At 37.4% G+C, this 16992-nt stretch overlaps 1 protein-coding gene across 3 annotated transcripts in view; it reads right to left on the bottom strand.

The window, feature by feature from the left end:
- LOC120525424 (C-C chemokine receptor type 6-like) overlaps positions 1–9521 on the bottom strand; it is a 48788-nt gene extending 39267 nt beyond the window's left edge. For all 3 annotated transcript variants that reach the window (XM_039747692.1, XM_039747690.1, XM_039747693.1), the window contains exon 1: positions 9404–9521. The gene's annotated coding sequence lies outside the window, so the exon portion shown is untranslated. The remainder of the gene's footprint in view (positions 1–9403) is intronic.
- Positions 9522–16992: the final 7471 nt, after the last annotated feature.

Genomic DNA, 16992 nt, shown 5'->3' with positions numbered 1-16992 from the left:
TTGTTTGTCCTTCTCCACTTTAAGCCAATCTGGGAGTACACCAAACACAGCTGTCAATGGATTAGGAGGGATTGTGACACCAAGGCTAGGTTTCAAGGTTTTATCAAGGTTATAGTATTATGCCTGAGATGGAAAAAAAAGTAGAACAGAAAAAAACAAGTCAAAGGACTGTGGAATGAACATATCAAAATTCAAAGGGTCAAGATAAAAGTATAATCATAAAATGCAGCAAGGACCAAAAGGCTGAAAAACAAGCCAAAGTCCAAAGTTAGCAATGGATTTGGAAAAACAAAGTCAAAAACAAAAAAAACCCGAAAGTTCCTAAACTATCATGAATCCAGCCACAATTCAAGGAATATTTTAAATTATCCAAAACCTTGGAAAGTGAGCCCTGGGCACCATCATCTTATATAGGGAAATGGCAATCCTATCACCTAATGAGCAACAGCTCTGGCTACTGGAAATATGACAGCCACCTCAATGTTCAAAAGAACCAAAAAAGATGATGGCTAAAAATCAACATTTTAAATAATAACAATACTCAGAATAATAACAATAACTAAATAAATCATGTGTTTTTTTAGGCAGTTACTGTACAGTAAGGAGGAGATGTGAAACAGAAATAGAAATAAGGGGAGATGGAGGAAAGCATTACAAACATGCAATAATCCAAAATATGACCCAAAAACTGGCAGGTTTAAGTTAATTGACAACCCTAAACTGGCCCATTGAATGAGTGTGTCCCGTGATGGATTTCAGTCCCATCCAGGGTCAGTCACTGCATTAGGCTCAGGTAGCTGGAGCTCAGGTAGCTTCTTGGTCCCCAAAATCTCAAAACTGTTGTTAAGCAGGTTCAATAAATTGGCAAATTGATTAATGGATAGATATTATTTGCAAGACAGAAACTAAACTATCAATATATATATAAATTCCTGCCAAAATAAATCCAAAATTGTAATTTAATAGGAGTCACTTGGAAAACGAAGTATAGGAGAAGAAATGGAGCAATCATTAACATATTAATATATTAAAAATGGCTTGTTGAAATTACAAGATTAATGAACAGATGATGGGAATTAAATAAGAAGTTCTTGCTGATTTTGCAGAAATATTATTAGAAACAGAAGTCAACAGTGAAAACAAATATATGGATGATGATGACTCTAAAAAAGAAAACTTGAAGAAATGTATAACAGTTGACCAATCACACTTTTACATCAAGATTATAAAAATCACAGTAAGACTTTTAGAAAGCAGAATGAAAATGTAATTAAAGATACAGTAGTGCAAGATTCATTTGCTGCAAAGGAAGGTACAAAAGCTAAAGATTATAATTTTCTGCCAGAAAGAGAAAAGAGTGACAGACGGAAGAACAGTGTGGACTGGAAGATGAAATATTGTCGAAAATCAATGCGCGGGTTCATAACAACAAATATAAGATCGGTTGTCAAAACCAAAAGGGATTTCCAAAATCAAAACAAAAAACAATTGCACATGTTTTACTGCAGGTATTCACGAACCTGGACAAAGAGTGATATGCACTGGTGACATAAATAGAATTGTCCACTAGCAACTTTAGCAACAAAGCTGTGTTCTGTCCAGTAAGAATTTTTCGAGGCTGCTTGAAATTGCAGTTCCTCAGTGTCTAAGTAGAAGATACCATTAAAAATATAGGGAGGTGCGTAAAAACATCTCTAAGGGTCTAAGATGAGAGAGATTTGCAAAATGGACACTTTCAAAATGAATTGGGCTGGGCCACATCCAAATAAAAAAAAATGTTATTCTGTCTATGGATGATTTCCCTCAACTGTCTGAGAACCTACAAGTTCAGTATATGTCAGTTAGTCCACAGCAGTGTTTCAGAATATCAAGGGATGTCTCCTTTATAAAAGTATAGCCGTAGTAGTTTATAGATACTTCAAAATGGAATTATTAACATTTGTTATACCAAAGATGAAAACTGGAAGCCAAGCAGAAAGAAAACACTGTGATCAGGAAAGAAGAGTAATTTTTTTAACTTAATACTTCAAAATACCAATGAACAAAACCCCAAAACATTAAAACAAAGCTGTAGTCAAAATATCTTTGTGAAATTGCCTTCCACCCAGCCAATGAACACAATTAAAGAAAATCGTGATGTAATCTTTTGCAATAAGGTTTTGATCCCAAATCTAGGAAAACATCTTAAATAGCATCGGATAATCATGGCATCAAATGTAGTATGCCATAAACATTGAACCGCAATGGGAATTGTAACTGTAAACAACATGACTGTGTGATAACACCACGTGTCTGAATATGAATAATAAAAAATAAATCATTTAAAAAATAATTACATTTACACAATAATTAAATTACATGAAACTCACTTTGTAACAAGCATGCAACAGAGCAACCATAATGGATAAAGGAAGGAAATTAGGAATGAGAGTAAGACTCTGACTTGCAGATAATAAAAGAAATGTTTCGGTAATTAATCACATTTATATGGAGTCTATTCCAGGTCTATAAATATGTAATCAGTGTACAAATCTTTAATGTCTCAATGCTGTGTACTAGAAGGGGACATGAGATTACTTATTACAGAGGTGCGATTCACAGCAAGCCTTTTCAGCAAAGGTTGACCTACAGAGGTATTGCTTTGTGCGGCAGACGTTGTTACACTGAGCTGAGCGTATAAAGCAGGACTGATACGGCCAGGATTCAGCTCCTCCTAGAGCAGGGGTACTCATCAATGGTCCAGGAGGTCCATAGTAGGTGCAGGTATTCGTTTCAGCTAGTTTCGCAATTAAATGCCAGGCCAAACAGATAACGAAATTATAATTATATGGCATGTTAGTGCTTTCATTCTTCCAAAACAAAAATTGTATATTTTTTGCTTTCTGGGATCTTTATCTGTGTTTTGTGGTCCTTCCCTTCTCTTTCATACGCGGGTTTAAACTTCAGATTAGCTGAAGAGCTGCTGGTTCCTTTGTCATTTGCCCCTTATTAGTAACTGATGGCTGGTAAAGATAACAGACAACAATTAAAACCTAAAAGCAGCTGTTTAAAACTGAAATAGGCATTTAAGGGTTCTGAATTGTAACAGGCAAGTTCATTAATCAATATCACCTGATGACCCCGATTCTCTTGATTCACTAACAGAATGTCTCACTTGTATCTCAGAATGGATGAATAATAACTTTCTCAAGTTAAATAGAGAGAAAACTGAAATCTTAGTGATCAGCAATAATGGATACAATGAGGCTATTAGAAAAAAACTGGATACATTAGGATTAAAAGTCAAGACGGAGGTAAAAAGCTTAGGGGTGATTGTTGACTGTAATCTGAATTTTAAATCGCATATTAATCAGATCATTAGGACAGCATTATTTCACTTAAGAAACATAAGTAAAGTTAGACCGCTTATATCACTGAAAGATGCTGAGAAATTAGTTCACGCGTTTGTTTTCAGTCGACTAGATTACTGTAACGCACTCCTCTCAGGACTACCCAAAAAAGACATAAATCGTTTGCAACTAGTGCAGAATGCAGCTGCTAGAATCCTAACTAGGAAAAGAAAATCCGAACACATTTCTCCAGTTTTGATGTCACTACACTGGTTACCTGTGTCATTCAGGATTGACTTTAAAATTCTGCTTATGGTTTATAAAGCCTTAAATAATCTCGCCCCATCTTATATATCGGAATGTCTGACACCCTATATTCCAAATCGTAACCTCAGATCCTCAAATGAGTGTCTCCTTAGAATTCCAAGAACAAAACTTAAAAGAAGTGGTGAGGCGGCCTTCTGCTGTTATGCACCTAAAATGTGGAATAGCCTGCCAATAGGAATTCACCAGGCAAATACAGTAGAGCACTTTAAAACACTGCTGAAAACACATTACTTTAACATGGCCTTTTTATAACTTCATTTTAATCTTAATTTAACTTAATCCTGATACTCTATATGTTCAATTTCCTCAAAATAACTATTCATGGTGGCTCTAAAATCGGTACTGACCCCTACTCTCTTTTCTGTTTCTTTTTCCGGCCTGCGCCACCACCACCTACTCAAAGCTTCATGATGCTCAAACAATGATGGACGGATTAAAAGGCAGAAGTCTACGTGACCATCATCATCAAGTCCTTCCATGAGAACCCTAACTACAAAGAGGACTGTTTCATTTATGTTAGGTAGAATGCCCAGAGGGGACTGGGCGGTCTCTCGGTCTGGAATCCCTACAGATTTTATTTTTTCTCCAGCCATCTGGAGTTTTTTTGTTTTTTCTGTCCCCCCTGGCCATTGAACCTTACTCTTATGCGATGTTAATTAATGTTGATTTATTTTGTTTTCTTATTGTGTCTTTTATTTTTCTATTCTTTATTATGTAGAGCACTTTGAGCTACTGTTTGTATGAAAATGTGCTATATAAATAAATGTTGTTGTTGTTGTTGTATTAAAACTGACCCCTAATCATATTACTTTATTAGGAAATAAAACAGTTCTAATTAAGAAACCCATTAAAGTGAAAACCTTCAGCCGCTGTGGACCACTAGGATGTAATTGAGTCTTAAAATAAAGATGTTCGTTACCCAGTAATGACAATGAAAATTCGGTGGTCTCACTCTGTTTTTGGTATCAATCAGCTGTTAAAAGAAAAAAAAAAAACTGTTTCTGAATGTACTGGAAAGGATTAAGAATTTTATTTACAATATTAATTTTGATATTGATGTTCCAGGTTAGTGCCAGTTTACAATGAAGCCAGCTGGCAAGGTATTATATTACTTCTGAATGGAAATGTACATTTCTTTTACAAAAAGTATCTAACCTGCAAAAAATCCCTGATAAATATTAATTATAGCGCTAAAAAACAGAGCAAATCAAAAAAATATGTTAAGATGTTATTTTTGTTGTTAAAAACCAATATTTCACACTAAAAGCATACATTTGTAATCAAATTAGGGTGGTCTTCCTAAAAGACTGTTTAAAGCACGTATTTAATTCTTTTCACTTCATATCAGATGGGCACAGGTCTAAACCGGGCCCTTGTGATGTGCAGTGCTTCTGCTTTCCTCGCTGACTGACAGTGACCCTCAGTTGCTGAGGGGCTGATCTATCATGTCTAAGTAAGACCAAATATTGTCTTAGACAAACCTTCTCTAAACAGAAAACACACTTTCATTTCAGAGCGTGACTACTTATATAGGACAGTACCTTTGAATTTGAATTTAAAAGGCAGTGGAATTAAAGCAGAAGGGTAACAGAGTGATTCTCTCTAAGTAAAGCAGCTCTCTTTATTTAAATGTTCTCCATACTCATTTTCATATGCTAGAATTCACCTTCCACTCAAAGGGATTGATACCTCCAATCATTTAAAGAAAATAAAATGAAAATTTTGTGGTATATGTCCATAAAATCCATATATTTCCAAATGATTCCTGTCTCAAATAAAACAAGCATTGTAAAGTCACTGCAAGTTCTTGGATCAGCAACACCACATGTTACTAGTATAAATCTGCCATGAATTAAGTTGTAATGGTGCAGCAGAGCAGAACAGGATTTGGACTTTGTGCTGTTTGAGTCCCTGACTGTGACCCACTGTGCCCATCACTTTACCGACCTGATCTGCCATTGCAAATGCACTGTAGCTCCACTTGTAAAAGCGCCTTGGTATGGTGATCACAACAGAAAGGTGCTATAAAGAGATATGTTATTTGTTTATACTTGGTATTTTCCATTTCATAATGTTTTGTTTTTAACACTTTTCTTAGGAAACACAACTAAATTTGGAGTCACAGACAATTCAGCTGTGACACAAAATATCATACGTTGAGTGCCTTTTCATCTTTGCATACCAACGTATACACCACTGAACACAAGAACAGCAAACAAAAGAGCCTGTTCAGACATGCAAATTGAAAACGTACAATAAAATTCCATAAAATGTTTGTGAGAGGGCAGCCTGGTGGCTCAGTGAAGTTGTGTTGCTTCTCACCAGGGCTGGCTCAGCTCCCTGTTGCTGTGCTTTCTGGATGGAGTTTACATGTTCTACTTAGGTTCATGGGGGGCTTCTTTTGGTGACTCTCCAAACACTTCTCTAACAGTCTGTAGATTTGCAGTATGAACGGGAACAAGCTAGCCAATGGACTAGCAATCCTTCTGTGCCCATCAACTGTGGCTCCATGCCACCCAGAAGTAGAAAATGTGGGGAAAAGTTTTTAATGATATCTGTCTGCTGGTAGTATAGAAATAATACATTATAAAAAATGTGTACAAAAACCTTCTGGACCGTGTAAAAAAAAGCAAACTACTCAGCAAAAAAAGAAACGTTCCTTTTTCCAGGACTGTGTATTTCAACAATAATGTTTTAAAAATCCAAATAACTTTACAGATCTTCATTGTAAAGGGTTTAAACAATGTTTTCCATGCATGTTCAATTAACCATAATCAATTAATTAACATGCACCTGTGGAATGGTCGTTAAGACCTTAACAGCTTACAGAAAGTAGGCATTTAAGGTCACAGTTCTAAAAACGCAGGACACTAAAGAGACTTGTCTACCGACTGTGAAAAACACCCAAAGAAAGATGCCCAGGGTCCCTGCTCATCTGCGTGAACGTGCATTAGGCATGCTGCAGGGAGGCATGAGGACTGCTAATGTGGCTAGGGCAATAAATTGTCATGTCCGCACTGTGAGACGCCTAAGACAGCGCTACAGGGAGACAGGAAGGACAGCTGATCATCCTCGCAGTGGAAGAGCCCGGATCTCAATCCCATTGAGCACGTCTGGGACCAGTTGGATCGCAGGGTGAGGGCTAGGGCCATTCCCCCCAGAAATGTCCAGGAACTTGCAGGTGCCTTGGTGGAAGAGTGGGGTAACATCTCACAGCAAGAACTGACAAATCTGGTCCAGTCCATGAGGAGGAGATGCACTGCAGTACTTCAAGCAGCTGGTGGCCACAGCAGATACTGACTGGTACTTTTGATTTTGAGCCTCCCTTCATTCAGGGACACATTGTGAAACATTTTTAGTTTATGTCTTATGGTGTTGACTCTTTTAGTGTTCATACAAATATTTACACATTAAGTTTACTGAAAGTAAAAACAGTTGAAAGTCAAAGGACGTTTCTTTTTTTGCTGAGTATATTTGTTTAAACCTGAAGGATACAATAAAATAAATGTTTCTATTTATTTCCCAGCAAGTAATTAATCTTTATTAAAATAATACATTTGATTTTTCTACATATTTGATTTGATATGTTAGGAATCAAGCCATTCCTATCATAGAATAACGTAACATTGTCAAGCCCATTTAATCCACTATAGTGTCATAGAGTATGGAACCAATTCTGGTAGCACTGGGCCTCAAAAAATTCCAGTTTTATTAAAGATTTTTTGGTACATTCACTGTAGTACTAGGGTGTTTTACCATGTTATTCATTATGAACGTAGTGAGAAGTCAAGCAAAATGACACCTTTTATTGGCTAACAAAAAATATTACAATATGCAAGCTTTCAAGGCAACTCAGGCCCCTTGATTTGCCTCGAAAGCTTGCATATTGTAATCTTTTTAGTTAGCCAATAAAAGGTGTCATCTGGTACATTCACTGAAATGCTGCTTGTTAGTTTTATATGTTATTTATTATATTATTTAAAGTTATTACATAGCACCCTATGAAGAACAAAAAGTCAAGATCCACTTAGGATTCTAGATTGATCGTTTTTGCCCATTAATAAATATTGTTTTCTTCTTCTTCTTCTTCCGGCTGCTCCCATTAGGGGTTGCCATAGTGGATCATCTTTAGAAATATTGTTTTCTGTTGTAGAAGTATTACATTTTCAACATGTAAGTATTTTTTTCTCTATATGGAAATTGTTATTTTATATGTAGCTGAGACCTTTCACAACCAACCATTACATTATATAGTGCCTTTCTATAGCAAACATCATCTTACCAGATTTGATTCTGGACTTGGGCGCAGGCTCTGCTGTGAAGCTTACATGTTCTGTGCGTGTTCTCATGGGATTCACCTGCCATCCTGTTATTTTGTCTGCCACTATTTGTGGGTGCCCTGTTTATAATAGGATAGAAACCATTTTCTGATGTTTCGAACTGACTGCTTTAAGGATTTCTACACTTCACTGAAACAGTGATCATTTGTTTAATAAGGATAACATACGACTGTATTATTGTACCACATATGTAACTTCTTCTTTTTAGTAAAGCGATTAGTAAAATTAATAATGATAAAAATGATGATGCTTATGTTTAGTATGGTGGCTTTTCTGCCATATGTTATAAAGATAATAGAATTATTTTTTGCACTTGTCCAATTTAAATCTAATAATCACATATATTAATACATGTAATAGCTTTAATTGATCAACCGACTAGACTTCTAGACCTTCTAACTGCCATCTGAGATCTTCTAACGCTGACCTCGTCCCATCCCATTGCAATGCTGCTCTGGTCTCCCCCAGAGTTTGCCTCTGAAGATCATTTGGTCACAACATTCAAATCCAGGCTCTTTTTCTGTCAATGCCTCTCATAGATAACCAGAGAACTTCAGTCCCTTTGCTTTTTCCACTCACACGATTTTACCCAATCAAAGTATATTTTGTGCACAGCATTTCAGATGGTGCCATCCCCTGCTTGTAAAAAAGCACAACTCTATTTAAATAGTGAGGACTGCCTACATAAACATATCACAGTTGTTCATATAGTTAATGTATGATATTTACAATCACGTGACTTGTTTATGTCAACCATTGGGGTCAGCAGCAGGTACTGAACCTGCAGCCTGGAGGCTTATAGTCCAGTGGCTTAGTGTCCTGGTCATGCTATCTCTAATCCTAGCCTCTATACAGGATGAACAAAATACAGCAGAAAAAAAACACAATTTATTAACAGAATTGTAAGATATTTTAAATAGAAAAATAAATGACCAAGATTACTGAGACACAATTGCCAAATGAGCAAGGTTAAAAAGAAAACAACACACATCAGAGTGCAAAGAATTATGCAGAAAGCAGAACTGACAAAGAGCAGAGCAGAGTCGGCAGTTTTTGGAAACATACAAAAGAGTCCAATTGAAAGAATTAAGTGAAGGGAAAATGATGATATGTGGAATGATTGGATAGTGTGAAGTATGAGATTTGTGTTCCTCTTACATGCCCGAGTACAGATCCTGCTGTCACAACACATTATTTATGGTATAGACTTTAACCTGTTACATTTTTCTTTAATCTCTTAAATGAGATAACCCTGTGCCATCCCCACCATGTAAAATATAAATACCTGAAATTTCCTTATGAATTTCAATAGAGTCTGGAGTATGCTATAATACATACTGTCCTGCTCAACGACAGGGATCAAAAAAAGGAAAATGACTTCAATATTCCAGTAATCCTCAATCTTACCTCAGGCTGATTTAGCATTCACCATTGTGAGACTCTCTGGAGACTGGTCTGAAAAGTTGCCGCTACTTCTGTTTCATTCCACAAAGAGATACACACATAGAAAGCAAACTACCAGGAAGCTCTCTTTCTGTCTGACTAACAGAATTGGTTTCTTTAGTGACATTTATCACTTCAAACAAGTATGTCATTTCCCCTTTTTTTGAAAGCATTCAAAGTGCTTAGGTCAGGTTAAATACAGTATACCCCTGCAGGTGTAACACACAAAGTTCATACCTAATGTTCATGAAAACCAAAAATGGGGACCTTATCCAGTAATCAAATAGTTTTAAAAAGAAAAAAAAAACAGAAAAAGAGGTAATGATGCTTAAATATTATACATGTTTAAGATGGTTACAAAAAATGATATCTAGTACAAACATAAAGGGTAAGTATTTGTGAAGTGAGTTGTGCCATACTTCAATTTCCCCTAGAAATGTGTACTGTTAAGTGAACCTCAATATAAAAATGATTAAAAAACAAAATTTTTCACAGTGGCTTACAATCTTTGGCAAATAAATGTAAGACAAAAACCTAAAAATGGATCCAATACTTCCACCAAGAAGCCAAGGATTTTCATGTGTATTGATTCATGTCCACACATACTGGAAAAGCAAATATTCATACCTTTTGGCAAAAATATGATTTATCATTGAGTATTCACAGTTTTTAAAGGCATCCAGCTTCCATCTTCATTTCAATCCTTGTCTCCTTGTGTGTCAACCTCTCAATCCCAGAAGCAAGTCTACTGCTAGCTACACAAATGCAATTGTACTTTGATAGCTATTCTTTGATATTAAACCAAGGAATTGGTTATTGACTTTCGGTGCACCAAAGAGCCTCTATGTCCGGTCACTATTCAGAGAGTGAATGTAGAGGTAGTCCACTCCTGCAAGTACTTGGTGGGGGTCCACATTAATGATAGGTTAGAAGACTATGCTCCTTTATTGTGGGAAGTGACATCCTTTGCGTCTTCTACAACCCTGTGATGGCCAGTGAGATTTTCCATACTGTAGGGTACTGAGCTGAAAATGAAATGCTCACTTTAAAATATTTCTTTTGGGAGTATGTGAAATTTTATTTCACGTACAGCACCAGAAGCATGAATAGCAAAAATACAGACTTACAGGACATATAAAAATCAATTGATAGATAAAAAATAACTAATTAATATATATATACATTAAATAAATATTTTGCTGACAAGCAGGGAGAGTATGTTGAAAAGATGGAAGAAGTACTTTGAAGTATTTATGAATGTAGAAAATGAGAGAGAGTATAGGTTGGATGAAGTGGAGATAGTAAATCGAGAAGTACCAGGGAACAGCAAGGCTGTAGTGAAGGAAGTTATGAAGTGGATGAAAAGTGAAAAAGAATATGTGGACAATATACCAGTGGAGGCATGGAGATGTTTTGGTGAGATGGCACTAGTAGATGGCAGAGTTTCTAAATGGATTGTTTAACAAAATCTTGAAAAGTAACAAGATGCCTGAGGACTGGAGAAGAAGTATATTAGTAACAATGTTTAAGAATAAGGGAGATGTGCAGAGCTTCAGTAACTACAGGAATATAAGGTTGATCAGCCAGACCATGATGATATCGGAAATAGTGATGGATACTAGGCTAAGAGGAGAGGTGGTGATCTGTGAGGAGCAACATGGTCTCAGGCCATGAAAGTGTACTACAGATGTGACGTTTGCTTTAAAAGTGCTGATGGAGAAGTACAGAGAGGGTCAGAAGGAATTACATTGCATGGTTTTGGACTTAGAGAAAGCATATAACAGGGTACCAAGAAAGGAGTTATGGTACTGTATGAGGAAGTCGGGAGTAGCAGAAAAGTATGTGAGGGTGGTATAGAATATGTATAAGGATAGTGTGACTGCAGTGAGGTGTGAGACTGGAATGACAGGGCCTTTGAGCTCTTTCCTGTTTGCAATGGTGATGGACAGACAAGCTGGCAGATGAGGTCAAACAGGAGTCTCCATGGAATATGATGTTCATGGATGACATTGTGATCTATGTGACGGTAGACAGCAGGTTGAGGTGAACCTGGAGAGGTGGAGGTACACACTGGAGAGAAGGAGGATGAAACTCTGTTGGAGTAAGATGGAGTACATGTGTGTAAATGAAAGAGAAGGTGTAATAAGGGAGCTACCGCAAAGAGTAGAGGTGGTGAAAGTAGACATATTTAAATACTGGTGTTCAACAGTCCAAAGCAATGAAGTATCTGGAAGATTGGTGGAGAAGAGAGTCCAGGGATGGTGGACTGGGTGGAGAAGAGTGACAGGAGTGATTTTTAGTAGAAGAGTAACAGCAAGAGTAAAAGGGAAGGTCTATAAAACAGTAGTGAGACCAGCTGTGTATGGTTTGGAGACAGTGAAACAGATGAAAGGACAGGAGGGCAGACAGGATTAGAAAAGAGTATATTAGTGGGGGAACACAAGTATGACAATTTGGTGACCAAGTGAGAGAGGCTAGATTGAGATGGTTTGGGCATGTGCAGAGGAGAGATGAGGGGTTCATCGAGAAAAGAATATTGAGGATGGAACCACCAGGCTAGAGGAAAAGAGGAAGGCCAAAGAGGAGGTTTATGGATGTGGTGAGGCAGAAAATGATGTAAAAGGCAGCGATAGATGGAGACAGATGATACACTTCCATAAATGGAAGCAGCCAAAAGAAGAAGAAGATATATTATGCATAAATAGCAAAATGAATACAAGTGCACTTAAAGAGTATATGTATTTATCCTGGAATGTTGGGAGGAAACATTAATTTGCCTGATAGCAACAGGCAGAAAATACTCCCAAAGATGTAGTTTAGCATACAATGGTGGAATGAACCTTGCGTTAAAAGTGCCTAAAAGTGCTCCAAGAGCCTCTTGGAGGGGATTTTTCATGACAGCCTCCAATTTTGCCACCACTGTCTGTACCACAACACCTTCTGGCATGTCTAGGGGTAGTCTTTTGATAGAGCAAGTGGTGCAAAGATGAGGATAGATAATGTAGGCCACCACCCCGTGGTAAAAACTATTTTCTAATCTGTTTGTAAGGACTGTGAAGGTCCTATGCTGCTTTCCAGAGGGCAAAGTTACAAACAGACCATGACCAAGATATGTTTCCTCCCTGCTAATAATGACTGCCTTTTTCTGTAATTGGACAGTATATGCAGTACATTATCCAGGTTTGGTACTTCTGTCCCAATACCCTGCTGAGATGCTGTCACTACTCACTGCAGCTGTCTTCTATTATGAACTGTGCAGCTAATAATGGGATTATTTTGTCTATGGTGTGGTGCTTGAGGTCTGTTAACAGTTGGGAAGGTAGTTGAGCCTTTAAGTTTTCTCAGGAAGAACAGCCCCCGTGGGTGTTTTATTCACTGGGTATAGTGACGATGATAGTTTATTCATTATGTAGATTCCAAGAAATTTAACACTTTTCATCCTCCATCCATAGGTGTAGAGGGGTAGATGGTTAGTAAGTCTAGTTCTCCTGAAATTTCCAACTGCTTTTGTTAAATATATTTTAAAGAATAGTTGTTAAGCAAATGTTACTTCCAAATATTTTAGTGTGTTGTACTACATATTGTTGTCTATCTTATGTTCAAATGATGACAAGAACTTTATTTTATAGTCATGTTAAACTGAAGTCTCCATTCAGTTATATACTAAGTAAGTAAAAAAAAAATAATTTTTCAGAACTCTCAGTGTTTTAATTTTTTTTTAATCTTGGATTGTCTGCACAAGCACAGGGCCAAATATGGTCTGTGAATACTTCTGAGGTTTTCAGGCACTTTCGGTAAGTATGACTACTGTTAGCTCAAACTTGGTTGATGCACACTTGTGAAAAAATCCCAGATGATTGGTGTGAATGTATTTTCTAAATATCAGCCAGTTCTTTTGTATATTACTTTTAAGTTTGAACCACATTTTAAATGCTGTTATTGGCTGGCAGCTCTCAGCTGATTTTCAGGATCACATTGTTGTTTGTTTCATTAAATTGAAATAGTAGATGTTCTGCTTTGGTTGATTTAAGGAAGCATCAGAAAAGCCAGCTTCTTGCACCACTATAATTATCAGAAGCTCTGGGTGAATATCTTATCATGTGCTGCTAGCATTTTTCTGGAATATTGTTTTTTTTGGAGGCATATAATTTGTGACCAGATGCTAATAAAAGATAACTCCTGAATTGCTGGAACCAGTGTCTTTCTCTAGCATGTTAGTTTACAGCCAAATAGTATTTACACCTTGCATCCATTATGCCACAGAGGCCTTTTTTCCAAATTAGCCACATATCACCATAAAGTAAGAAAGGATTATTTTGCCCCTTGGTGTTGGGTAAGGAGTCCTCATGCTCTTTGGTAAAGAGCTGCCAGATCCCTGCCTTTTGGCTTTAGGACTGCTGTTGTGTTCTAGTGACAGGGACAGTGCGCAAGTTAAGGAAGTGTGGCCTCGGACCCAGACACACACAGACGGACATCATTGTTCACCCAACACACGTTTATTTACAGGAATAATTATATTTACAAAGTTCAGTGCACGTCCCAGTGCCTCTTGCACCGTTCCCCCAAAGTCCAGGCCTCACAGTTCTTTGTGCCTTTCTCCTGGCCGCCTCCAGTCCTCTCTCCAGCTCCGTCCTCTTCCACCCGACTTCCGCCATTGACTGAAGGGGGGCGGCCCCTTAAATAGGAACCCGGATGGGCTCCAGCTGCTTCCCGGCACTCCTCCGTAGACACGCCCCAGTGTGGCGGAAGTGCCGGCTGCACACCCGGAAACTGTCCGGGTGTCCCCTGTCGTCTTCCCCCCAGCACTTCCTGGTGTGGCGGAAGTGCTGGGCTCCAGGGATATTTAGGCACCGGGGCACCGCCTGGCGGTGGCCACGGGTCCCTACAGGGCTGGGCTTCCAAGCCCTTTACCCGTGGTCCCCAACATAACCAGGGCGGACGCCCCCTCGCGGTCTGGAGGAGGTACAAGCCCTCCTCCGTTCCTCCTGAGCGTCCCGGCCGGGCTCCAGCCCCAGCCGGATGCCACAGAAGTCATATTAATCACAGATGGATGCAGTTGTATAGGTGTGCCCTCAGAGGCTCCAATGTCATATTTTTCTCTTGTTTAAATGTATATATTTTTTAATTCTTTACTCTTGTTTCTATCTTTTATGAGGTAGCATTTGCATAGTGAGGACATTATTGTGGACTTGCAGACCTTTACTGAGCTATGTGTATCATCTGCATGCACATACTATGTCATGCCAGCCATTTATTGTAATCGCAAGGGCATTATTTCACAGAAAGTCCAAACTGATTCAGCACTTCCTGTTTTGACTTAAATATGTCTTTGACATTGGGTTCTTGATTCCAGTTTTTGTGTAATAATTTTGTACAGTAACTTATTGTTTTAGTGTGTGTTTTGTTTTTAATTCCAAGAATTGGATATTGTGATATTATCAGATTTGGTCACATAATAAAAATTCATGGACCAATTTATTAAAAGTCCACTTGCATATTGATCTATTAAGTTGGAACACCTAGTGACTATTCATTTATTCAGCACTCTGTGGGTTTAAAAAGGAAGACTAGTGACTGTCTACCCAGGTATGATTGTGGGTGGTACAAAGACTTAAAAGAATACCTTTGAGAGAAAAAGGTTTGGGTTGTAGAAAAGAAAGCAAAGCATTTCTTTCTCCTACTTGACTCTGACTCCAGCATCATCTTACAAAGGTAAGTTAAATGAAACTGGAAAAATTTCACAATATGAAAAATGAATGCCAAAGCCATTCTGCAATAGCTTGCACTTAACCATGGCACTAAAACACCGAAGGAAAATATGCTACCAAATGTATTACTCAAATATTTATACAATTTCTTAGACCAGCTTTCTCGTCGTTAGGGTTACACAGCATCAGTGTCCACCTTTAAATCTTTAGGGGCAACTTTCATGCTTTGCCAGTCTTATCCAGGGCTCTTGCATTTACTCATACTGGATGGATTAAGGGTTGACAAACAATCTAACAGTAACTTTTTTGAGCTGATGAAAGAAATCCACATAAAAGCAGGGAGAGAAAATGGTTAAAAGTAATCTTAGGTTTAACCAGGCTCAGGATATCAGCTGCCCTTTCAGTATCACTACAGTTTTGTATTTATTTGTTGAGAATTAAATAATTATTTCAGTGAAAAAGCAGATATCAGTGGTGCTGTGTAATCTGCTGCCCAATGGAGTCCCCCAGTGGTAAGAATTATTTATTTAGCTTAGATAGCTAATAAAATGGTGAAGTAGACCTGATGCATGATTAGAGTTGTGGAGTGAGATGGCAGTAATTTAAAAGGATTTCCTTCAGAATCAACAAAGCAATTAAAATATTTTACTGTTTAGAACAATAAATAAATCTTTATGCATATGTCTACTTAAACTATTGTTTTCATTGCATTGTTCAACCTATCATTATACTCACGTATTTATGGTCACAAACTAGCTTCTTCAAATATTTCAATCAATACAAAGGCAAAATGATCAAAAATAAGCTTGGCAAAACACATAAATCCTTCTTCTAGATCATTTATTATGATTGGCTTAAAATATTTTACTCAATCTGATTAGTATTAGTATCATTTTATTTGAGTTGGCTGTACAGATTTTCCCACACACATGTGGAAATATCATGTGGGAAAATATGCTTTAAAATCATTATCACAAAGTCTATAAAAAAGCAAGAAAACAAAAAAACCTTAATTCACCTTCCTGAGCTTTCTGGCCTTTAATGAGCAGATACCAGAACCTTAAATTGATTTTTCTTTCAGATGCCCTACATGCTCTTAAACTGCTAACACTTCATGCCTCCTTCTCCATTGCTCTTGTTATGGTGGCCTGGGACTCATTGTCCTCTTAGACTCAAGCTGTTACATCAAAAGATGGTGCAAATTCAACAGGTAGATGAACATGTGAAAGAAAAGCATGGTCTTGAACTGTTAGACCTTACAATGATCCGTCACTCTGGAAATCTGTCTTGTAATAGAAACAAAAAGAAGTCTGAGGCTTGTCTTTGAAATGAACAGGAAGTCTTCAATTATTGGCACCTTTGTTGAACACATCTGGTGGAAAATAACATTTTTCTTTAACCTAAGAAATTCCTGTTACTTGACCAAAAATGCACACAGAAAATAGAAATTAAAACTTATTGTGTATCACCTCAACAAACATATCACCGTTATTTGCTTGTCTGGCCAGCCTGTACAAAATAGCTGATCCTGTGCTCTGACCAAAATAAAAAGAAGATTACTTACATTCTTCTAATTTTTAAGATGAAATGTAGCAAAATATGTTTATTACTTTATACAGATAAAATGTTAACATTATTTAAATAATCTGTTTGTTAATAATTAAACATGTGAGGACACCGTGTCGCAGCCATAGTGACGAGCTGGCGCCCATGCAAGGATTGTTCCTGTCTTGCGCTGTATTCTTGCTAGGACTGGCATGACACTGGATGAATAGAATAATTAAACATGTACTACGAAGATATTTCAATGTTCCTTAAAGGTTTTGAAGAATCGGCGTTCTAAGC

The sequence above is a fragment of the Polypterus senegalus genome, chromosome 3 (genome assembly GCF_016835505.1).
Source record: "Polypterus senegalus isolate Bchr_013 chromosome 3, ASM1683550v1, whole genome shotgun sequence".
NCBI classification, from domain to species: domain Eukaryota; kingdom Metazoa; phylum Chordata; class Cladistia; order Polypteriformes; family Polypteridae; genus Polypterus; species Polypterus senegalus.
Note: the sequence above shows the minus strand (reverse complement) of the source record. Positions and strands in the feature narration are given on the sequence as shown.